At 49.5% G+C, this 25,216-nt stretch overlaps 1 protein-coding gene across 1 annotated transcript in view; it reads left to right on the plus strand.

The window, feature by feature from the left end:
* Positions 1-22,628: 22,628 nt before the first annotated feature.
* Positions 22,629-25,216, plus strand: part of STEAP1 (STEAP family member 1) — a 43,085-nt gene continuing 40,497 nt past the window's right edge. The window contains exon 1 of the mRNA XM_073581889.1: positions 22,629-22,744. The gene's annotated coding sequence lies outside the window, so the exon portion shown is untranslated. The remainder of the gene's footprint in view (positions 22,745-25,216) is intronic.

Here is a 25,216-nt window from a genome sequence, read left to right on the forward strand (position 1 = left end):
CAATTAAGCACATAATTATACATCTTGTTCATTCTACCCAAGTGCATGACCTTACATTTATCCCCATTAAAGCTCATTTGCCATTTATCAGCCCAAGCTTCTAGTTTACATAAATCCTCCTGTAATATAAAATTGTCCTCCTCTGTATTGATTACTGAATGTCACATTGTATGAAGAGGGCACACGGCACACAGCACGGGTACTATGGCACAATGGGGTATTTGCCTTCCTCTGGATGAACACTTAGGATTAAGAATATCAACTCCATGGACCTATATGACTGTATAATGCTTGGTCTGACTGACGAAGGGCAATGCCGTCTGCAAGGACTTGTAAGACATTCAGCAAATAGCTATTTTAGGGGACAATTTCACCTTGTTGGCTTGCAATGAAGCACAATTTATCTTTTAACCACCAGATGTCACTATACTCTAAAACATTTCCCAGAATATTCCCAAACTGTTGTACTTAAAAAAGGGGGTCTGATTTCTCCCAAAATTAAGACTGATAGAAACTGGTTTATTTTTCGTTATTTTTTTATTATTTAATTTTTCAGAACCTGGACAACCTCTTTAAATGGAATGCTACCATTTGGTTGTAGTGTGGTGTTTGCAGGTACGCAGGATGCAGTGACGAGTCGCGAGACAATTTGGTGCTTTCTATATTAACGTTTTTAAGACTAGAGGGAACTTTCCTCAGTCACAGCCTGATCAACAAAAGGGGGTAACACGGGTTGCCCTCGCAGGGGCTCTATACAAGCAAACACAAACGGGTAGAACACGACTACTTCCGGCAATAGCCGGTCACTATAGGGCCGCGGTATGGCCGACTACGGGTTCTTAATTATATAGTCAACTTAGCCGTCCAGACGTCCCTTGCCATTCGGGATGGTGGTCTTTCGGCGTAGTAGCTGAGCCCAGTTGCTGAGGCGTTGACGAAGTCTTCGCGCGCTCCGGCGCGCTGATGACGCTGGAGCCCCACAGGACCCGACGGATGGGCCGCAGTCCCCGGACTGGGGCAAGCGGCAGCGATGTAGGGTGGTGAATCACAGGCCACCTGCGCAGCTAACGGCTGCGACGGGGAGTCCGCGGCCAGCAGAGGCTCGGCCCCTGCTGCGGACCGGAGTGGGACAGTGGCGGCTGCCGACGGCACTGTACTTGCCGCGGCCACTGGTGAGAGCAGGGTGGCTGCGGGTGGCGGGGAACAGGCCGCAGCCGCGGGCTGGAGCGAGATGGCAGCGGCCGCGGGCGACAGCAGGTAGGCCGCAGCCGTGGGCTGAGGTGAGGCAGCAGCCGCGGGTCGAACTGGGGCCGCAGTGGCCGCGGGCTGGAGCGGGGCAGCAAGTCTCGGGTGATCGCCTTGGCGCCGTCCCTCTGGAGTCCTCAGTGAGCGTCTTCCCTGGTACTGGTAAGTCGCTCTAGCTTTCAGTTGCTCCCACGGTGTCCTGCCTCTGTCCCGGTCTGCTGACTCATCATCCCAGGAATTCCACGCCTCCTTTATACTGGTCCCTCCCCCCAGCCCATCTGTCTGTCACAACGGTCCGTTCCCGAACTCTGTCCCCCGGGGACAGTTTCCCCCGGAACCCAGATGACGGCTCCCTTGGTTCCGACCGGGGCCGTTCCTCCCGCAGTCCCCCACCCTGTATGCTCGCCAGTCCTCTGGCGAGGGTTTTCGTAGACTCGTCTTCGTTATCCAGGTCCCAGACGTGGGCGGGGGGTCGGGGACCTGGAGGGTCGGTTCGTACAAGGCCGTAACATGTTACGGTGCACAACCCGAGTGAGGGGCACGTTTTTTTCCTTCAAATTGTATTTCATACACAGGCCTTTCGGGGCTTATTCGGCGCAACACTCGGTACGGGTTCACCTCCCACCATGGTTCTGACTTGTTTTGGGGACGTTGATCAAGTACGAGTACCCGTTCCCCAGTCTGAAAGTCAGTGGGTGGGGGCAGAGCTCCCCCTTGGTGTTCTAGATCCTGGAGCATCGTATGGACGATACGATGGAGGGTCTGCAGCCGGTGCCGGTGGTTGCGGACCCACGAGGATACCCCAGTCCAGGGTTGGGGCTCCTCCGGGTTCAATTCCACCTCCGTATTTCCTTTGCCTTCCCGTCCAAACAGCAATGAGTAGGGGGTGTAACCAGTCACTCGATGCACCCGATTGTTATATACCCACACCAGCTCGGGGACATATTCAGGCCAGCGGGCCTTGCGGTCGCTCTCTAGGGTGCGCAGCATTTGGATTAGCGTACGATTGAATCGTTCGCAGGCGCCGTTTCCCTGCGGGTGGTACGGCGTAGTCCGCGATTTATCGATACCGTAAAGATGGTGTAGCTCTTCCATCACTTTTCCTAGGAAGCACGCTCCATCATCCGAATGTATTCGTTGTGGACAGCCATACACTTGAATAAAGTTCTTACAAATCGCATAGGCAGCCGACTCCGCTGTTTGGTCTCGAGTGGGGGTGACCACGGCGAACTTGGTGAAATGGTCCACCATAACGAGACAATGTTCATATACAAATATACACACTTTTTTTTTTCTTTTTTTTCAATTCTTTCCTGCTATTGAGTACCCTAGGATCTGCGGTATGGCGGGTGATTCTGTTATGAATTGAGTCACCGTAGGAGGCAGACACAAAAATAGCAGCTAAGTCCAGAAAACCGGAGAAGTTGGCAACTATCAGATTGCAGACCCCTGAACCTAACAACACAACTAGCAGTAGCCGTGGGGGGGTTCCTACGGTGCCCTAGACCCCTCGATCACAGCCGGAGAAACTAAATAGCCTAAAGACAGAAAAGGAAAACTAAACTGCCCCAGAGCAGACCCCAAAGTAAAAGGCAGCCCCCAACATATAATGACGGTGAAGCAAGATGAAAAAACACACACACAGATAGAAAGATAGGCTGAGCAAACAATGGGGCCCAAAACTCACTAAAATAGGACAGGATAGGACAGCTGCTGTCTGCAATCTGCAAAAACCCTGAAAAGACATAAGCCAACAGGCTGATATGGAAAAAGGCCCTGAAGCAGCTAGGCTTCAAAAACTATATCAGCACTCAGGTATTTTCTGAAGACAGAGCTAAAGGAATTCAGATCACCCCAGCATGGAATGACAGAAATCCAGCAAAACAAAAACAACGTACAAATGCAAACGGCAGAGCAGAAAACTTAGCTTTTGGAGAGCAGGAATTCAGACTGGTATCCAAGGATCCACAGAGAAATCACCCGCAGAGCAGACGGGCATGGACAGCCTTATATCCAGTCAGAAACTCCACTCAGCCAATCATCATCATTAGACCCAGATGCCTGATAATCAGGCTCACTATCTTTCTTTACTAGAAGAGGGAGTTCATCGGGCCTCAGTGGTAAAGGGGAAAATGAACTCACAACAGTACGCTATCTGCTGCAACCATTGTAAAGTCTTTTGAGCACCAAAATGAGCCCCCTTCTCATGGGCTTCCCGGGCCAGTTGGTTGAGATGGGCTCCGGGCACGATCACCTGCCATATCGTAGCTGACGTAGTTCGTGTCATGGCTTTTCGATATAAAAGTCCCTTTTTGATGCTGGCGCAAAATTAGCAACATATCTTGGGTCAAAGTCTGACTCTGTGAGCCCGTGGGCAATTTACCGGTGGCCACCCATCGGCGTAGGAGTCCAACTTCTGTATCTTCCTGTTGCTGCTGAATCCATTTGTCACGGGGCTGTTCCAGCATCCCTCCTAGGAGTCCCGGATGAGGCGCTTCTTGCGTGTTGACTGTAAGCGTGGCGATGGTGAAGGCGAACGGTGTCTCATCTGCTTCTAATTCGTCGTCTCAACCTCTTCCTGGGGTGGTGTGTCGTACTCTGGAGAGCGCATCGGCATGCACGGTTTCAGCACCCCATTTGTAGATGATCTTATAATTGAATTTGGCCATCCGAGCCACTTACCGCTGCTCTAGGGCCCCCAGTTTGGCATTCTCCAAATGGGCTAATGGGTTATCGGTCCACACTACTACTTCAGAGCCCGCCAGGTACTCTGCGAATCGCTCCGTCATTGCCCACACTACCGTGAGGAGCTCGAGCTTAAAGGAGCTGTAATTGTCCGGGTTGCGTTCTGTGTCATGCAGCGACCGGCTACCGTAGGCGATCACTTTCTCCCAGCCGTCCTGCACCTGTGACAACACAGCTCCTAGTCCCTGGAAGCTCCCGTTGGTATGCAGGATGAACGGTTGCGAGAAATCCGCATATGCCAATACCGGGTCGTCCGAGAGAGCAGCTTTGAGATCTTGAAACGCATCCTCTTGCGGTTGCTGCCACTGGATCTTCTGTCCATTCGCCCTGGCGGGAGCCCCCTTCAGCAGGTCTTGCAGGGCTCGAGCTCGGCGTGCAAAATTCTTCACGAACCGACGGTAGTAGCCAGCCAACCCCAAGAAAGCCCGCACGTCCTTCACCGTCTCGGGGGTAGGCCACCCCTGGATGGCAGTAACCTTTTCCAGGGATGGTCGGACACCCTCTGCCGAGACGGTATGCCCAAGGTATTCGATCTGGCTGCGGAACAGGTGGCATTTCTGGGGCTTTACCTTTAACCCGTACTTCTGCAGCCGGCCGAGCACCTGCCCCAACCGCCTCAGGTGGTCCTCGAACGTGGCGGAATAGATGATAATATCATCCAGGTATATCAACGTGGCTTCAAAGTTGAGGTCTCCTAGACACCGCTCCATCAACTGCTGAAAAGTTCCTGGGGCGTTGGCCAGCCAAAACGGCATCCGATTGAACTCGAACAGTCCCATGGGAAGGATGAATGCCGTCTTGGCTCTGTCTTCCTCTGACATCGGCACCTGCCAGTACCCACTGGCCAGGTCTAGGGTTGAGAAGTACGTCGCGTTCCCCAGGGCGGACAGAGACTCTTCTATGCGGGGCAATGGATACAAATCCTTGATGGTGCAGGCGTTCAACTTCCGATAATCCACGCAAAAACGCAGAGTGTCATCTTTTTTCCGAACCAGGACACTAGGGGCCGCCCAAGGGCTCTGGCTTTCTCGTATGACCCCCTTCCGGAGCATTTGGGCTAATAGAGTTTTCACTTCCTGGTATAGCTGTGGTGGTATTTGCCGATATCGCTCCCGGATGGGGGCCGCTCCTGCCGTGGGGATCCCATGCGTGATGGCCGTGGTACATCCGAAGTCGTCCTCGTGGCTGGCGAAGACACTGTAAAATTGTCCAAAAAGTGTCTCTACCTGGAGAAGCTGGGCTGGCGCTAGGCCGGACAGTTCAGCCCGCATTCTCTCCAGGATGACTCGACCTTTTTCTTGTGCCGAGGATGCGACAGTCTGTTGGGTTCATACCGTTACTGCCCAGGGATCTTCGGGTTGCACCCTCAACTGGACTGCGGGGTCCGGCAGCATCTCCTCCAATGGCCTCACTAGTCTGGCCATTTCGGCCCGGGGCTTCAGGGCGATGTCCTGATCTTCCAGGTTGACACAACGTACCAAGATGGTCCCTTCCTGCACTGTGGCCAGTGAGTGGGCCACCAGGATGCCAGGGTGCAGGCGTAAAATGGTTCCACTTGCACCTCCACGCACTCCAGTGGCATCGGGGTGCGGATCGGCAGAGCCACCACCGTCTCCTCCAGAGGAAGCACGAGCGGGGGGGCCGCCGGCGCGATGACCTTGCCCAGCGCCTCACCCTCCTGACACTCCTGGAGCACTCGCACCTCCCGCACCAACCGCTGGAAGACCTGCCCCTGAGCCGTGCGAGAACCTCACTGACTTAGGGTCTCCTGCGTGGAATCGTTGAGGAGTAGATTGCCGAACTCCCGCAGTATGTTCATGCCCAAGATGATCGGATGACGGTCGTTAGCCTCTCCTTGGGTTAGGACCACTCCCCGGCGGCTGAGGGATTTACCACACAATGTCATCTGAAGCCACACCACTCCGGCGACAGGTACCGGCAGTTGGTTTGCCACCACTAGTCGTATCATGGGCCCCCACTGGGGCCTTGCCGCTTCCGGCAAATGCTGCCGGAAGTATGTTGCCGGCAAGGTCGTTACCTGTGACCCTGTATCCTCTAGGCACCGCGCAGCACGACCCTCGACTTTGGCCCATACTAGAGTTGAGCGAAACGGGTCGAAAAAATTCAAAAGTCGCCGACTTTTGGCAAAGTCGGGTTTCATGAAACGAAACCCGACCCTAGGATGAGGTCGGCCACGAGGTCGGCGACTTACGCGCCAAAGTCGCGTTTCAAAAGTTTGTTTTGCGCTCTTTTTCAGCCAATCAGGATCCACGGACACTGTGGGCAATGTGATGACCTAGGCACGGGTCACCACCATCTTTCAGAAGGGCATGCAAGTGATTGGCTTGCTTTGGTGGGCGTCACAGGGGGTATAAAAGGGCGTGCACGCCGACCGCCATCTTACTTCTGCCGATCTTAGTATAGGGAGAGGTTGCTGCTGATTCTGTAGGGAGAGCGTTAGGCAGGGAAGAAGACAAAAAAACTGCTTCTGCTGCTAGCGATTTGGCCTGCACAACACACAAGTCACTGTGTGTGCAGTGCAAGGGGAGGCTATATTGTGGTGTATCAGTGGTGTTGGTTGTTGGGCTGCCTTTTAAGGCTTCCTGACACGCTGGCATTGCTGTTTACCCACTGCTCCGCAAACTGCTTTTTTAAAAGCAATCCAATCTCCCTTATCCTCTAGTCACTTTTGTCACAGCTGTGCCATCGAGCGTGTCACATAGCGCTCAGATATCAGTGGGCCTCACACAATCCACAAGTGTCCAGTGTCCAAAAGTGTGCGCAGAGATTCAAAATCTCCATTATCCTCTCGTCACTTTGGTCACAGGCAGCTGTGCCATCGAGCGTGTCACATAGCGCTCAGATATCAGTGGGCCTCACACAATCCACAAGTGTCCAGTGTCCAAAAGTGTGCGCAGAGATTCAAAATCTCCATTATCCTCTCGTCACTTTGGTCACAGGCAGCTGTGCCATCGAGCGTGTCACATAGCGCTCAGATATCAGTGGGCCTCACACAATCCACAAGTGTCCAGTGTCCAAAAGTGTGCGCAGAGATTCAAAATCTCCATTATCCTCTCGTCACTTTGGTCACAGGCAGCTGTGCCATCGAGCGTGTCACATAGCGCTCAGATATCAGTGGGCCTCACACAATCCACAAGTGTCCAGTATCCAAAAGTGTGCGCAGAGATTCAAAATCTCCATTATCCTCTCGTCACTTTGGTCACAGGCAGCTGTGCCATCGAGCGTGTCACATAGCGCTCAGATATCAGTGGGCCTCACACAATCCACAAGTGTCCAGTGTCCAAAAGTGTGCGCAGAGATTCAAAATCTCCATTATCCTCTCGTCACTTTGGTCACAGGCAGCTGTGCCATCGGGCGTGTCACATAGCGCTCAGATATCAGTGGGCCTCACACAATCCACAAGTGTCCAGTGTCCAAAAGTGTGCGCAGAGATTCAAAATCTCCATTATCCTCTCGTCACTTTGGTCACAGGCAGCTGTGCCATCGAGCCTGTCACATAGCGCTCAGATATCAGTGGGCCTCACACAATCCACAAGTGTCCAGTGTCCAAAAGTGTGCGCAGAGATTCAAAATCTCCATTATCCTCTCGTCACTTTGGTCAAAGGCAGCTGTGCCATCGAGCGTGTCACATAGCGCTCAGATATCAGTGGGCCTCACACAATCCACAAGTGTCCAGTGTCCAAAAGTGTGCTCAGAGATTCAAAATCTCCATTATCCTCTCGTCACTTTGGTCACAGGCAGCTGTGCCATCGAGCGTGTCACATAGCGCTCAGATATCAGTGGGCCTCACACAATCCAAAAGTGTCCAGTGTCCAAAAGTGTGCGCAGAGATTAAAAATCTCCATTATCCTCTCGTCACTTTGGTCACAGGCAGCTGTGCCATCGAGCGTGTCACATAGCGCTCAGATATCAATCAGTGGGCCTCACACAATCCACAAGTGTCCAGTGTCCAAAAGTGTGCGCAGAGATTCAAAATCTCCATTATCCTCTCGTCACTTTTGTCACAGGCAGCTGTGCCATCGAGCCTGTCACATAGCGCTCAGATATCAGTGGGCCTCACACAATCCACAAGTGTCCAGTGTCCAAAAGTGTGCGCAGAGATTCAAAATCTCCATTATCCTCTCGTCACTTTTGTCACAGGCAGCTGTGCCATCGAGCCTGTCACATAGCGCTCAGATATCAGTGGGCCTCACACAATCCACAAGTGTCCAGTGTCCAAAAGTGTGCGCAGAGATTCAAAATCTCCATTATCCTCTCGTCACTTTTGTCACAGGCAGCTGTGCCATCGAGCCTGTCACATAGCGCTCAGATATCAGTGGGCCTCACACAATCCACAAGTGTCCAGTGTCCAAAAGTGTGCGCAGAGATTCAAAATCTCCATTATCCTCTCGTCACTTTGGTCACAGGCAGCTGTGCCATCGAGCCTGTCACATAGCGCTCAGATATCAGTGGGCCTCACACAATCCACAAGTGTCCAGTGTCCAAAAGTGTGCGCAGAGATTCAAAATCTCCATTATCCTCTCGTCACTTTGGTCACAGGCAGCTGTGCCATCGAGCGTGTCACATAGCGCTCAGATATCAGTGGGCCTCACACAATCCAAAAGTGTCCACTGTCCACAAGTGTGTGCAGAAATTCTAAATCTCCCCTGTCCTATAGACACCTTGTACCTTGTTTTACATTACTATATAGTTTGTTGGATTTTGTCTACATTTCTACCAAAAATGAGGAAGGCTGGTGGAAGAGGCCGTGGAATTGGGCGGGGGTTGGCAGCTGGTAATGATGGTGTTGGTGGTGGATCTGATGGTAGTGGCAAGAGCAAAATAGGACCGAATGCAGGAGGTGCTGACCCTGCGTCATCGTCTGGCTACATAAGGCCTCGAACGCTTAGTTTTCTAGGAGTTGGCAAACCGCTTTAAAAGGCAGAGCATCAGGAAAAAGTTTTGTCTTACATTGCTGACTCAGCCTCCAGCTCTATCGCCTCCTCTTCTTCAGTTGTAAAAAGTAAAAGCACTGAGTCGTCATTGGAGGCTCATGTTCATGAACCACACCTTTCCTTGTGTCCTTCACCCCAACCAAGATTGAAGGATGACGCAGGCCATACTACTGATTACTCCATGGAGCTGTTTTCATATACCATGCCTGGATTATCAAGTGAAATGGTGAATTACCCAGGCCAAGATGAATCTGACATGGAGTGCACTGATGCACAGCCGCTGATGGATGATTCTGCTGGTACATTCACTCAGAGCACTACATTGTCCTCGCAGTGTACAGAGCCAGATTTTGACCCTGATGAGACTCAGGTGCCCCTTCCCGCACACTATACCACCATACACGGTGACACAGAGAAAGGTGCACATGACATAGAAGAGGAGGTGATGGATGACCCAGTTGTTGACCCAGATTGGCATCCATTGGGGGAAGAGGGTGCTGCTTCCAATAGCTCAGATGAGGAGCATCCACAGCAGACATCGACATCGCAACAGCTGTTATCTGGCAGGCCCGGAGCACTCCAAAGACAGGTTCCAAACATCAAAAGAGTTGCTGGACAGCTTGTCCAGAGGGTCAAAAGATCACAGCGTGCTAGGCCGCAAAATGTCTGCCAAAGTAGGAAGAGTGCAGTGTGGCACTTTTTTGAACAAAATCCTCATGATCAGGCCAAGGTTATCGGTAAGAAGTGCGCAAAGACCTTTAGCCGAGGGAAAAATCTGAAAAATTTGAATACCAGTTGCATGCTTAGACATTTAACCAGCATGCACTTGCAAGCGTGGACACAACACCAAAACTCAAGTGCCACATGTGCAACTGATCACAACGAAGGTAGTCAGCAACGCTACATTGTTTCCCCCACTGTAAGCCCACCGGTTAGCACAGCAGCAAATGTTGAGGTGTCGTTGCAAGGCCACAGCAGTCAGGGAATCCCACTGTTATATCAACGAAAGACTGATTCTAGGCCATCAGAAAGAACACCAACTCCATCACCATCATCAACCCTCTCTCAGTCCGCCCTGTCCACCGCTACTTCCACCATATGCAGCTCTCAAGTCCAGCACACCCTCCCAGACACTATGAGTAGGTCAAGAAAGTACTCAGTCTCTCATCCGCGTACACTGGGTTTGAACGCCCACATTGCCAAACTAATCTCGTTTGAGATGATGCCCTTTCGGTTGGTGGAAAGCACAGCTTTCCGCGAACTCATGGCCTATGCAGTACCACGCTATGACCTACCCAGTCGCCACTTCTTCTCTCGCAAAGCCATCCCAGCCCTCCACCATCATGTGAAAGACCGCATTGTCCATGCACTCAAGCAGTCAGTGAGCGGAAAGGTGCACCTCACAACTGATGCATGGTCCAGTCGGCATGGCCAGGGCCGTTACGTGTCCATCACTGCGCACTGGGTTAATGTGGTGGATGCAGGGTCCACAGGGGACAGCGGTGGTGGGACAGTGCTGCCTAGCCCACGGTATAGGAAACAGTTGGCTGTAGGCGTTCGACCCTCCTCCTCCTCCTCCTCCAGAAGCGAAAGCTCGTCCACAGAGCGCAGTCGTACGAGCACTCCATCTGCAGCTGCCACTGTTGCACACAATGTGTCCCCCTATCGAGCAGCTAGTGGAAAGCGTCAGCAGGCTGTGTTGCAGATGATGTGTTTGGGCGACAGACACACCGCCGAGGTGCTGGCCGAGTACTTGAAGCGACAAACTGAGTCATGGCTGGGCAGTGTACATCTTGAGGCAGGCAAGGTAGTTAGTGATAACGGCCGTAATTTTGTGGCAGCCATAGCCCTTTCAAAACTCAGCCACATACCTTGCTTGGCTCACACCTTGAACCTGGTGGTGCAGTGCTTCCTCAAAAATTATCCGGAGTTAACAGCCCTGCTCCAGAAGGTGCGAAGACTGTGCGCGCACATCCGCCGGTCGCCTGTACACTCCGTTCGTATGCAGAAGCTGCAGCGATTGCTCCACCTTCCCAACCACCGCCTCATTATCGACATTGCAACAAGGTGGAACTCCACCCTGCACATGGTGGAGCGGCTGTGCGAGCAGAGGCAGGCCGTAATGCATTTGTGGGAGGATACACGGCCAGGCACTTTGAGAGCAGACATGGAGTTGACAGGCGTGCAGTGGTCGAAGCTGAAAGACCTTTGTAAAGTCCTTCAGTGGTTTGAGGAATGCACACGGCTGGTAAGCGCAGACGACGCCATCCTAAGCATGAGCATCCCACTTATGCGTCTGCTCATGCAAACTTTGACGCACCTTAAGGAGCAGGCGTCTGCAGCCAATGTTGATGAGGAGGAAGAGGAGGAGGGAATCCTTGATGACATTCAGCCATTGTCTGCTCAGGGACCTCTCCTGGACGAGGTGGAGGAAGAAGAGGAGGAGGAGGAGGATGATGGGGATGATTAATTAGGGGAGGAGGATGCATCTTGTGGGGCAAGTGAAAATGTTGGCGTGGCAAGGTCTGGTACAGTGTTTGTGCGTGACTGGAGGGATGTGGATTTGCCAGAAAGTGCTCCTCCACCCAGCACTCGCAGTGCATCATTGACACCGGGAACATTGGCCCACATGTCAGATTATGCCTTGCGGATCCTAAAAAGGGACCCCCGTATTGCCAAAATGATGAACGATGACGACTACTGGTTGGCCAGCATCCTGGATCCACGCTATAAAGGCAAATTACAAAACATCATGCCACAGGAGAACCTTGACCTAATATTGGCTAATAAACAAGCAACTCTGGTAAATCGGTTGCTTGAGGCATTCCCAGCACACAGCAGCGGTGATGGTTCTCACACGAGCCGTACGGGCCGGGGGCAGCTTGGCAGAGGTGTTCGTGGTGCACACAGCAGAAGTGGCGTTGGAGACAGGGGTTTCATGACAATGTTGTGGATTGATTTTTCAAATACCGCTCACACAACTGGTAATACTGCATCGATGGAAAGTGACAGGAGACAGCAGTTGTCAACTATGGTTACAAACTACTTTTCCTCCCATATCGATGTTCTCCCACACAGGTCATTCCCCTTTGACTATTGGGCCGCTAAACTGGACACCTGGCCTGAATTGGCCCAATATGCCTTACAGGAGCTCGCTTGCCCAGCTGCAAGTGTGCTATCGGAAAGAGTCTTCAGTGCAGCTGGATCAATACTGACAGAAAAAAGGACCCGTCTGTCAACCCAAAATGTGGATGATCTAACCTACATTAAAATGAACCACGCATGGGTTTCCAAGGATTTTGTCCCACCTTCCCCTGATGACACATAGGGTGACAGAAAAATGGCTTGCTTTGGTCCACCTCTTCCTGGTACTTCACCTATTTCGCCTTTTGCATCAGCTGAATGTCCAACATCAACATATGCCACTTTCTAAAACTCCCTAACTGTGCTGCCTCCCCCCCCATGGCCGGGGTCACCACCTACCGCACGACACCGTGCGAGTGCCGTTGCCCTGGACAGGTGGGTAGGCCGACTCTTGGGCGCGGGCACTGGCACAGGGTCCCTCATAGTGCAATCAAGTGTCTCTGATGGTGGTGGTGCACACCCGCCGTCAGACACACCGCTGTACTATGAGGGGCCCAGTGCCAGTACCGACGCCCACGAGTGGGCCCCCCTTGCTTGGGCAGGGCCCCAGCATTTGCAATCTTTACCTCTCCCTGCTCCTCCGCTGTGTAATCTGGGCCGTCAAATCCATACTGTGCCTGACACCGTCTGAGTCTGCCTCCTGAGACATATATTTTGAATGTGTACGCTATCCATACATGTTATCCGGGGATACGGTACCCTTTCTAACCTTTGTGCAATCACGTGCAATCCATACTGGGCCTAACACCGTCTGAGCCTGCCTCATGCTGTATAGACATATATTTTGAATGTGTACGCTATCCATACATGTTATCCAGGGATACGGTACCCTTTCTAACCTTTGTGCAATCACGTGCAATCCATACTGGGCCTAACACCGTCTGAGCCTGCCTCATGCTGTATAGACATATATTTTGAATGTGTACGCTATCCATACATGTTATCCAGGGATACGGTACCCTTTCTAACCTTTGTGCAATCACGTGCAATCCATACTGGGCTTAACACCGTCTGAGCCTGCCTCATGCTGTATAGACATATATTTTGAATGTGTACGCTATCCATACATGTTATCCAGGGATACGGTACCCTTTCTAACCTTTGTGCAATCACGTGCAATCCATACTGGGCCTAACACCGTCTGAGCCTGCCTCATGCTGTATAGACATATATTTTGAATGTGTACGCTATCCATACATGTTATCCGGGGATACGGTACCCTTTCTAACCTTTGTGCAATCACGTGCAATCCATACTGGGCCTAACACCGTCTGAGCCTGCCTCATGCTGTATAGACATATATTTTGAATATGTACGCTATCCATACATGTTATCCAGGGATACGGTACCCTTTCTAACCTTTGTGCAATCACGTGCAATCCATACTGGGCCTAACACCGTCTGAGCCTGCCTCATGCTGTATAGACATATATTTTGAATGTGTACGCTATCCATACATGTTATCCGGGGATACGGTACCCTTTCTAACCTTTGTGCAATCACGTGCAATCCATACTGGGCCTAACACCGTCTGAGCCTGCCTCATGCTGTATAGACATATATTTTGAATGTGTACGCTATCCATACATGTTATCCAGGGATACGGTACCCTTTCTAACCTTTGTGCAATCACGTGCAATCCATACTGGGCCTAACACCGTCTGAGCCTGCCTCATGCTGTATAGACATATATTTTGAATGTGTACGCTATCCATACATGTTATCCGGGGATACGGTACCCTTTCTAACCTTTGTGCAATCACGTGCAATCCATACTGGGCCTAACACCGTCTGAGCCTGCCTCATGCTGTATAGACATATATTTTGAATGTGTACGCTATCCATACATGTTATCCAGGGATACGGTACCCTTTCTAACCTTTGTGCAATCACGTGCAATCCATACTGGGCCTGACACCGTCTGAGCCTGCCTCCTGAGACATATATTTTGAATGTGTACGCTATCCATACATGTTATCCAGGGATACGGTACCCTTTCTAACCTTTGTGCAATCACGTGCAATCCATACTGGGCCTGACACCGTCTGAGCCTGCCTCCTGAGACATATATTTTGAATGTGTACGCTATCCATACATGTTATCCAGGGATACGGTACCCTTTCTAACCTTTGTGCAATCACGTGCAATCCATACTGGGCGTGAGAACGGCTGGCGAGCTGTTAAGCAAGCTACAGCACCTGTCCAGACAAGTACAGGGATTCCCTAGCGAGGAGACTTATTTGATTGTTTTCAATGTTGGGACAGCAATTTTTGGGGAGCACTATACTCTGGAGAATGATAGATGGGGCCCACCATACACTGGAACATTCCAAAGGTGGACATCAGACACTGGAGCAGCATTTACAGGGCCCATTATACACTAGAGCATTAGAAATGGGGCCCATTATGTTTGGAGCATTATTTGGGCCCATAAGACAGTGGATCTTCATCCATGGGGACCAACATATACTGTAGCATTATGTGGAGCTCATCATATACTGTTTCAAACATTATATGGGACCAATGATTCTGTATGGAGAAATAGATGGGCCTCGTCATGAGATGTAAAAAGTGAGGTATTTTTCATTGTACTATAACGCTATTTATCTGCCGTATCGGAGCATGATGAGTTGTGGTATGTGTTAAAGGGGCGCTCTTTCGCCCAGGGCACATGAAAACCTGCAGCCAGCCCTCCCCCCCCACAACTTTAGCCAAATAACCCCCATTTTTCAGTGCGTAACTTGTATTATGAAGTTAATTAAGGTTGACAAGCTTAAGTAAGAAGAATTGATGCTTTTGGCATTCAAATGGGCACTGTAGGTGTGTTTCCTGTCCTCCTCTCACTGCCGACTTTTATTCCCCATTGACTTACATTGGGTTTCGTGTTTCGGGACGACCCCGACTTTTCCCTATAATCGGACGATCTTGCTCGACCCGACTTTTGGTTTCACGAAACGAAACGCGACCCTAAAAAACCAAAAGTCGCTCAACTCTAGCCCATACTATTGGGCACTTAGCGACCACTTCTTCGGGACTTCCACCACCCCTTGTTGTGGCTTCCGGCTCCGAGCAGCGTCCCCCATGCCCGGAGCCCTCTAGTTTAATGTCCGCCAGGGTGGGTATTTCCCACGCCGTGGACACTCCCGTGCGAAGTGGCCCAGTTCTCCACACTCATAACACTGGGGCAGTGAGGCTCGGCCACCCCGGGTATTGCGAGGCCCCCAGGGCCCGGAATTGTAGCCAGGTCGGCCGGGCGCGGGCTCCGTTCTCTTCTTCACTTCAGACAGCTCGCCCCGGATACTCTTCAGTTCTTGTCTCATTTCCTCAATCCCTTGAGGTTCTTTGACAATGCTTATGGAAAACTCCATGCTCTGGGCCTTCCCCACAGGAGCCGTCATCTCCTGCTCTTGCTCTCGCACCCGGGCCTGACTCCCCACTTCGGAGAAGGCTAAACGTGGGTTCACTCAGACCTGTTCCCGCATTGCTTGCTTGATTAGCGGGTCCCGGAGTCCAGTCACTAGCAGGTCACACAGGGTGATGTCGATGGGCCCCACCCCTATTCCGTCCTTCCCTTCTATGGCGGTGTATAGCTCCTGGAGGGAGTTCATATACTGGGTGATGGTCTCCCCCTCCCCCTGCATCCGACTGAACAACCGGCTTCTCAACTCCTCCACGTTTGTTGGTTCCCCGTGGGTCTCTTCCAGGATCTACAAGACCCTGGCGAAGGTGTTGTGACTCCCCAGGGGTCTCAACATTACCGACTTCCGGGCTTCCCCATCTAGCGCCATAAGGGCCACCTCAGCCTCTAAATCGGGGGTCATGGGGTGCATGCGGAAGAGGCCCCGCATACGTTCTGTCCAGCTCCACAACAGCATATCGGAGCCAGAAAACTGGGGCAAGTTACTAAGCATAGCCCCCAGGGAGATGCTGCAGCGGGGGCCCCCATCATCAGCAGCACCAGCAGCCCCACTCTGATCAGGTGCACCGCCGTCTGCGCTCGGAGACTGCATCCTGCCGACTACGCCAAATGTGGTGTTTGCAGGTACGCAGGATGCAGTGACGACGACAATTTGGTGCTTTCTATATTAACGTTTATAAGACTAGATGGAACTTTCCTCAGTCACGGCCTGATCAACAAAAGGGGGTAACACGGGTTGCCCTTGCAGGGGCTCTATACAAGCAAACACAAACGGGTAGAACACAACTACTTCCGGCAATAGCCGATCACTATAGGGCCGCGGTATGGCCGACTACGAGTCCTTAATTATATACAGTAGTCAACTTAGCCGTCCAGACGTCCCTCGCCATTCGGGATGGTGGTCTTTCGGCGTAGTTGTCGCTGGGCCCAGTTGCTGAGGTGTTGACGAAGTCTTCACCCGCACCGGCGCGCTGATGACACTGGAGCCCCACAGGCCCCGACGGAGTCCTTGGACGGATGGGCCGCAGTCCCCGTACTGGGGCAAGCGGCAGCGATGTAGGGTGGTGAATCACAGGCTGCGTGTGGCGGGGAACAGGCCGCAGCCATGGGCTGGAGCGAGATGGCAGCAGCCGCGGGCGACCGTGGGTAGGCCGCAGCCGCGGGCTGAGGTGAGGCGGCAGCAGCCGCGGGTCGAACTGGGGCCGCAGTTGCCGCGGGCTGGAGCAGGGCAGCAAGTCTCGGACGATCGCCTTGGCGCCGTCCCTCTGGAGTCCTCAGTGAGCGTCTTCCCTGGCACTGGTAAGTCGCTCTAGCTTTCAGTTGCTCCCACGGTCTCCTGCTGCCTCTGTCCCGGTCTGCTGACTCATCGGGAATTCCCCACCTCCTTTATACTGGTCCCTCCCCCAGCCCATCTGTCTGTCACAACGGTCCATACCCGAACTCTGTCCCCCCGGGGACAGTTCCCCCCCCGGAACCCAGATGACGGCTCCCTTGGTTCTGGCCCGGACACTCGACGGGGGCCGTTCCTCCCACAGTAGAGCTGGAATAAGATCACATAGCGATTCTCGGCACCTTGATTTGCTTACTGTTCTCACTGTAACACAAATATAGCTAAAGACATATAACCCATGGGGACTTGTAACCCCTAATAATAAATGGTATACATAGACTAAGCTTAGGTCAACATATTGCACACAGTTTGATCGCTGCTTCCATTCCGCAGCTTTAGCTAATCAGTGTGCTCAGTGCACCCTGGGTGAGGCCAATTGGCCAAGTGCATCATTGGTGTGGCCAAGAGGCTCAGTGCATTCTGGTTGTGGCTAAGATGCTCAGTGCACCCTGGGTGTGGCCAAGAGGCTCAGTGCACCCTGATTGTAGCCAAACGAATCACTGCGCCGCTTCGTCCTCTGGTTTTTATATCCACTGGTAAGTATATCTAAAAACATATAACCTATGAGGGGTCTGACCCCTAATAACAATAGTATACATAGACTAAACTTAGGTCAACGTATTGCAAACAGTCTAATCGCTGCCTTTGATCCACAGCTTTAGCTAATCAGTGTGCTCACTGCACCCTGGGTGTGGACAGGAGGCTGAGTGCACACTGGGTGTAGCCAAGAGGCTCAGTGCACCATGGGTGAGGCCAAGAGGCTCGGTGCACACTGGGTGAGGCCAATTGGCTCAGTACACCCTGGGTGTGCCCAAGAGGCTCAGTGCACCGTGGGTGTAGCCAAGAGGCTCATTGCACTCAGAGTGTGGACAAGAGGCTCAGTGCACCCTGGGTGAGGCCAATTGGCTCAGTGCACTCAGAGTGTGGACAAGAGGCTCAGTGCACACTGATTGTAGCCAAATGAATCAGTGCGCCACTCCATCCACTGCTTTGCATGTCTCCCACCTCCCTCATCGGTGACTGACAGCAATGCCTTGCTTCGAACACGCACTGTCTGCAGAGAAAGCTCAAGCAAACCAAAGCTGTCAATCAGGGGGAAGCGCAACATGCAAAACTAGTGGGTGAGGATCTTGGTCTCTCCCAGGTTGCACTGACACAAAATTAAAATATTTGATTAGACTTCACTTTCTGCAGAACGGAGGCAGTGATTAGACTACAGATGGTATTTTTTGTAGTGGCTGTGTAGGGGAAGTGGACTGACATATGGACCTGTCTGCAGCAGGAGGGTAAAGGTACAGTGTGTGACGTGGACTGCTGTGTACAAAAGGTGGAAGACAGCTGGAAATAGTGAAGGCATGGTGAAATGCTGGGTTTGGCCACTAGGGGGAGACCAAGGACAGCAAAAACAGAAGACAGTGTAATATTATAGTTTGGCCACAAGATGGGAGTAGTGAGCAGTGAGATAGGGGCTTGACATCAGCTTATGGCTATGAAACCGCAAAGTCATGGGGGGCGGGGTTACAGGAACTCTAGAGGGGAATTCCCGGCAAGAGGGGATATAAGAAGAGATAGAGAGTTCCAGAACAGTCAGTCCAGGGAGGGGAGCTAAGGGAAGGAGAAGACTGAAGCAAGAGACAGAAGCTCCGGAAGGGACTGACAACAGAGACGGTCGGGGGGTGGCCCTGACAGGAGAAGCCGCAGACGGAGAGAGAGCCTGGGGTACCACGAGACGGACGGACTCGGGCAGGCGAAGCGCTGTGGTGGTAGGCCTAGAACAGCCACAGTGAAAAAGCTGCGAGGGGCGTCATTGAAGAGAGGAGGCAAGTGAAGGTACCCGGGCCTGTGTGCGGAAGGTGTCAAGCAGCTGCTGTGAGTTGCTGTGGTTGTCGAGAGGATGGCCAATAAAGAAGGACCTGTTGGACGCACCTTTGACTCTGTTTCAAGTCTGTTCGCGGCGGACGAGGGGCCACCCCCAGTCGGCACACGTACCTACAGCTGCATCACCTTTGAGCATGTGGGCTTGGTTCAGAGTGTCAGTTTTTGCAGACAGACTCCTCTATAAATTATTTTCGTCTTTATTTTTTTTCTTTTATGAGAATATATGGGTCACTGTAGGAAAAACTAGATCACTGCTTGGCATGGGCACATGGGTCTGAGCAAATGACCAGTGTTCAGTTGGACTTAGTGCCACTTGTAGGTTGTAGCCCTTGTACTGATCGACACACAGGAGAACAGCTGTCAAACATCAGAGACAGTCACCTAAAAAAAGGAGTCAAGCTGAGCCCAGCCAAGGATAACAAAATGAAACACCAAGGAAGAAGAGTGGTCAGATGAACTGAGACATAGCAGAAAGGATCAGACTGTACCGGAAACATAAAAGCAAGCCAAGACTCGCACAGCCAAGGGCAAAGAGGTCAGGAGACATAAGGAGTAGGAAGAAACTTTACTATTCTAATGATTGCACAGTATTTTTATGCTTTTTTTTTCTAATTTCTGCTCTAGGCTTCAGTTCTGTCATTTTTTTAATACAACTTTATTTGTGATGTCAAAACAAGGAAACATTGACAGACAGAAATGAAGGCATTGTCCAGCTCCACGATGTGGTGAATTGAAGTGAATAAAAGAATAGTTTATTTTCACCACATCGTGGAGCTGGACAATTCCTTCATTTCTGCAGTTCAAGCGCCCTGACACGGCGGCTCCGTGCTCTGATGTTCAAGATGCCTTCTTTGGTGAGCTGGAATTTCTGACTTATTGTTTTAAACATTGACAGAACCTTGATTGATCCATTGTACAGGTCCAGTTCAATATAGCTGCCTCTGTTTATAACAGAATGATCTGTTCTCACCATGTTTAGGCCGTACATCTGCTATGCTGTGCACCAAGGGTGTATCAGTGTATCCTATAAAAGCCTCTGACAGTGACCGGTGTTGGGGACAAAGGTGATGTCACATCTTCATCACTCACTGTGGACTCAGGACACTGTGAGTGACAGCTCAGACGACCTGTAGGAACTGGAGTGTGCTGGGCTGTCAGCATTTTGATTCCTCCAGGTGTTTTCCATTCTTGTTAATTTACTAGCTTTTTAGCTACATATGAGCAGACCTTTGTCAGATATAGTTTTGCTCAGTGATGTGCGCGCTTTGCTCTCTGATTTCCTGGTCTTGTTGTCAAAGCTTGGATTTGTCTCGACTATTCACTTGTGTTATCCCTTTTGCGCTTGACGCTCTCTGACCTTAGTTATCTGACCCTGGACTTGGCATCTGACTATCTGTTTGTCTTTTCTCCTTATCCTGACATTCCCTCCTGGCATATGACCCCGGACTGTTACTTGATCATGCCTTTGTCATGCCCTCTGTACTAGTAGCCCTCCTAGTATCTGATCGTGGACCTCTTGACTATCATGTCTTATGGCTTGCCCGCAAGTAGTGACTCTGTCACAGTTGAACTCTACTTTTGCCCCGTAGCATAAGTCCAGTCTCAGCCCCATTCTTAAATTGTTTTCCTTTTATCACAAATGGGTATAGAATATCTCTAAATTATAGTTCTAAAATGACCAGATAATGCCACTGTAATAGTACCACTTTATGATATGTTCAGGCATATGATAATATCTTTAGAATAGGTCATCAATATCAGATTGGTGGGAGTCAGACAACCGTCACCTCCACCGATTACCTGCTAGCAGCTCCATATAAAGTGTAGCAGCTGCTGATGAGTACTGCAGAGCAGCTCCTATTGTGTAGTTAACTGGAGGTGATTGGTGAAGGTGCCAGGTGTCAGACTCCAACTAATTTGACATTGATGACTTATCCTAAGAAGAATATCATATCATATGCAGAGAGAAACCATTTAATAATGATGAAGTGACCATACAGTACCTTTCTACAATGAAGTATTGCCACCACATAGTGAAAGAATGAATAAGGGTATGTGCACACTACTGCTTTTCTTCAACATGAATCAGACAGATCAGATCACAAATGCAACTACTGTATATGTATTTCTATGGGACTAATTGGAAAAAAAAACACTAGTTTGGCATCACTCTGGTCCCGTTTATCCATAAGCATGAAAACCGGCAGTAAATTCACACTCTGCAAACGGTGATGTCAGTAAGGTTACCACAGTTCATTGACTGTGAACTGCGATAACCTTACTGACTTGACCACTAGTCACAGCAGCTGGATTCACATGCTACTCACAGTGTGTTTCAACGGCCGTGGTGAGCGGTCACATTACCAATGTCACTGCTCATCACAGCCTCCGGATGTAGCAGTCAGAGATCGTCGTGAGACATCCATATTATTGACTACGGCTGGCCCTTTTGATTGCATATTTTTTATTAAATGTGTAAAAGAGGGTAATTGTCTGGGAGTGGTTTTTACAATTAAAGGACTTTTTCTTGTGTATGTGTTTAATTATTTTGACTATAGGGTTAGTAATGGGGGTGTCTGACAGATGCCTGTCCATTAATAACCCCTGGGCTTGATGTCGTGGGCATTACACAGCTGATATCAACCACCAAAATGATTATCCCCGATTGCCACGCACCAGGGCAACAGGGAAAATTTGAGGCTAAGCGCCAGAATTAGTCTGGTAAGGAGAAAATATCAATAGCCTCTTCCCAGCCTACTAATATCAGCTCACAGCTGTCTGTTTAGCCTTTGCTGGTTATTAAAAAATATGTGAGACCCCAAGTAATTTTTTTTTTGGTCCCCCCTTGTTAATAACCAGTAAGGGCTATGCAGACAGCTGTGAGCTGTTATTAATAGGTTGGGAACTTTTAAGGATAGTGACCTCTTCCTAGAATAATAACACCAGCCCCCGTCTGCTTTCCCTTACTCGCCTGACACTGTCGAACTTTTCTGGTTGAGAACCTCAGCGAATTTATATATCCAGATGTGAGCGGACCCTAAAGGAAAGCCGAGCTCCATCTGCCAATGTGGAATTCCAAGTCTAATAACTGACCTAGATATAAAATAGTTGTCTATATATCCACTTCCTGATATTTCAGCAGAAATGGATTAGTTGATTATGTAAATGTATCTTCATTATTTCCATGTCCTCTCCTGCATTAATATGTGGCAACAATCTAATATCCGGAGGTTTTTCAGGCAGAAGTATTTCACGTAAAGTTCAGCTGAGACTCCGGGAAAAAGTGTGATATTGTGAAAGCGACTGCGCAGAAGAGAACTGTTCAGACCTAAGCAGGGGTCATAGTGACCCGGTGTGATTTATGGTCAACAATTAAAGGGTGAGTCTGAAATTTGACTTTAATTACATGTCTGTAATTGGATTGATCTGCTTTTTTTTCTACAGACAGCGTCACTTTAATGGTGTAATTTCTCCTGTCCCTGACGTGAGCACATTTCCAGCACTGGAGTCAGGTGAGGGTCTCTAGGACAATTGAGTAATTTCTGTAGTTTTGCTTTTTTTTTTTTCTATTTTATTTTAACCAATTTTAATCAATATAAGAATTTGCTACCCAAAATTTTTAGATCCGGAATTGGTTGGGAAATTTGATTTGTTACTTTACGGTGGATTATTTCATCGCTTTTTGGTGGCGATGATTAGTGACGGCTGCACTCATTATTTCCACATGAAATGTGATCAGTGACGTGATGTGGGATCCGGCTCACGCTTTCGTGTGACACACACACACACACGTACCCTGGCAGACAGTGGGAGTGACCTGGAAGGTGTTTCCAGCAGGAGGCGGTGTAGCAGAGCCAGGGATCACTTCTTCTGCCAGATCCTGTGATACTTAGTATCTCTGCTCTCCCTACAAAACGTGGCTGGGGGTGTCCTTAGTTATCCTTCCTGATTTACACCATAGAACAGCAGGTCAGTATACAGTGGGGTCTCTCCCCTATGTTGTATTGAAAGATGAACATCTTATTAATGGGATTGTATAAATGGGATTGTATACAGATGTAGCAGAGCTGAATTTGTCAGTGTTTGTGCATTGTGACAAAACAAAGTGAAGATAATCTACTGTAGTACGTTTATGCGCAGTCCTGTGTAAAACCACCATAAGTTGTACCAAGTGTCAAACTCAGCTCTGCTACATCTATAACTGTTCTGCTTACTTTATGCAATATTGCGATAATAGTTTTATTCATTGATAAGTATATATTTGTGGGGTACAAGTATGACGACTTAGGTTATTAGGTTTATTTGCAGCCTTATGTAAGACCACCAATAATATGCCATGGTTTAATTGATTTGCACCTAATGACAAGCTCAGCTCTGCTACTTCCATAGTACTCTGTTTATAAATAGCGGTGACGAAACACACGACTGATAGAACAGTGGTGCGGCGTAGTGAACGGTATATGTCAGAGCCGCTGGTGTTTGGAGATATATTACACCGGTTCAGTATCTAATGTGCCTGTCTATAGCAATGAAGATTAAACTGGTTTGTGCAGTTCCCGCACCAGGACAGTGATTCATTCAGCCACATACTGTGTGCAGGAAGCGGAGCCGCTCATAAACTCCGCAACTACAACTCCCAGCATGGCACATCAATCATTTTGTCTGCACTGTAGAAATAAAAATCATATAAGTTTTCACTGTTGTTCTGTTTATTTATTTTTTGCATAAATCAATACTAGACATGAAAAAAAGAAACTTTGTGATATACAGTTAGGTCCATATATATTTGGACAGAGACAACATTTTTCTAATTTTGGTTCTAGACATTACCACAATGAATTTTAAACAAAACAATTCAGATGCAGTTGAAGTTCAGACTTTCACCTTTCATTTGAGGGTATCCACATTAAAATTGGATGAAGGGTTTAGGAGTTTCAGCTCCTTATCATGCGCCACCCTGTTTTTAAAGGGACCAAAAGTAATTGGACAATTGACTCCAAGGCTATTTCATGGACACGTGTGGGCAATCCCTTCGTTATGTCATTCTCAATTAAGCAGATAAAAGGCCTGGAGTTGATTTGAGGTGTGGTGCTCGCATTTGGAAGGTTTTGCTGTGAAGGAAACAAGCGGTCAAAGGAGCTCTCCATGCAGGTGAAACAAGCCATCCTTAAGCTGCAAAAACAGAAAAAACCCATCCGAGAAATTGCTACAACATTAGGAGTGGCATAATCTACAGTTTGGTACATCCTGAGAAAGAAAGAAAGCACTGGTGAACTCATCAATGCAAAAAGACCTGGGCGCCCACGGAAGACAACAGTGGTGGATGATCGCAGAATAATCTCCATGGTGAAGAGAAACCCCTTCACAAAAGCCAACCAAGTGACCAACACTCTCCAGGAGGTAGGCGTATCAATATCCAAATCTACCATAAAGAGAAGACTGCATGAAAGTAAATACAGAGGGTTCACTGCACGGTGCAAGCCACTCATAAGCATCAAGAATCAAAAGGCTAGACTGGACTTTGCTAAAAAAACATCTAAAAAAGCCAGCACAGTTCTGGAAGAACATTCTTTGGACAGATGAAACTAAGATCGACCTCTACCAGAATGATGGAAAGAGAAAAGTATGGTGAAGGCGTGGTACAGCTCATGATCCAAAGCATACCACAACATCTGTAAAACACGGCGGAGGCAGTGTGATGGCTTGGGCATGCATGGCGGCCAGTGGCACTGGGTCACTAGTGTTTATTGATGATGTGACACAGGACAGAAGCAGCCGAATGAATTCTCAGGTATTCAGAGCCATACTGTGTGCTCAGATCCAGCCAAATGCAGCCAAACTGATTGGTCGTCGTTTTATACTACAGCTGGGCAATGACCCAAAACATAAAGCCAAAGCAACCCAGGAGTTTATTAAAGCAAAGAAGTGGAATATTCTTGAATGGCCAAGTCAGTCACCTGATCTCAACCCAATTGAGCATGCATTTCACTTGTTAAAGACTAAACTTCAGACAGAAAGGCCCACAAACAAACAGCAGCTGAAAACCACCGCAGTGAAGGCCTGGCAGAGCATCAACAAGGAGGAAACACAGCGTCTGGTGATGGCCATGAGTTCAAGACTTCAGGCAGTCATTGCCAACAAAGGGTTTTCAACCAAGTACTAGAAATGAATATTTTATTTACAATTATTTAATCTGTCCAATTACTTTTGGTCCCTTTAAAAACAGGGTGGCACATGTTAAGGATCTGAAACTCCTAAACCCTTCATCCAATTTTAATGTGGATACCCTCAAATGAAAGCTGAAAGTCTGAACTTCAACTGCATCTGAATTGTTTTGTTTAAAATTCATTGTGGTAATGTCTAGAACCAAAAATTAGAAAAATGTTGTCTCTGTCCAAATATATATGGACCTAACTGTTTCTTATCAGATAAATCTGCTTA

The sequence above is a fragment of the Dendrobates tinctorius genome, unplaced genomic scaffold, assembly GCF_039654945.1.
Source record: "Dendrobates tinctorius isolate UK_male_01 unplaced genomic scaffold, ASM3965494v1 ptg000070l, whole genome shotgun sequence".
Lineage (NCBI taxonomy): Eukaryota > Metazoa > Chordata > Amphibia > Anura > Dendrobatidae > Dendrobates > Dendrobates tinctorius.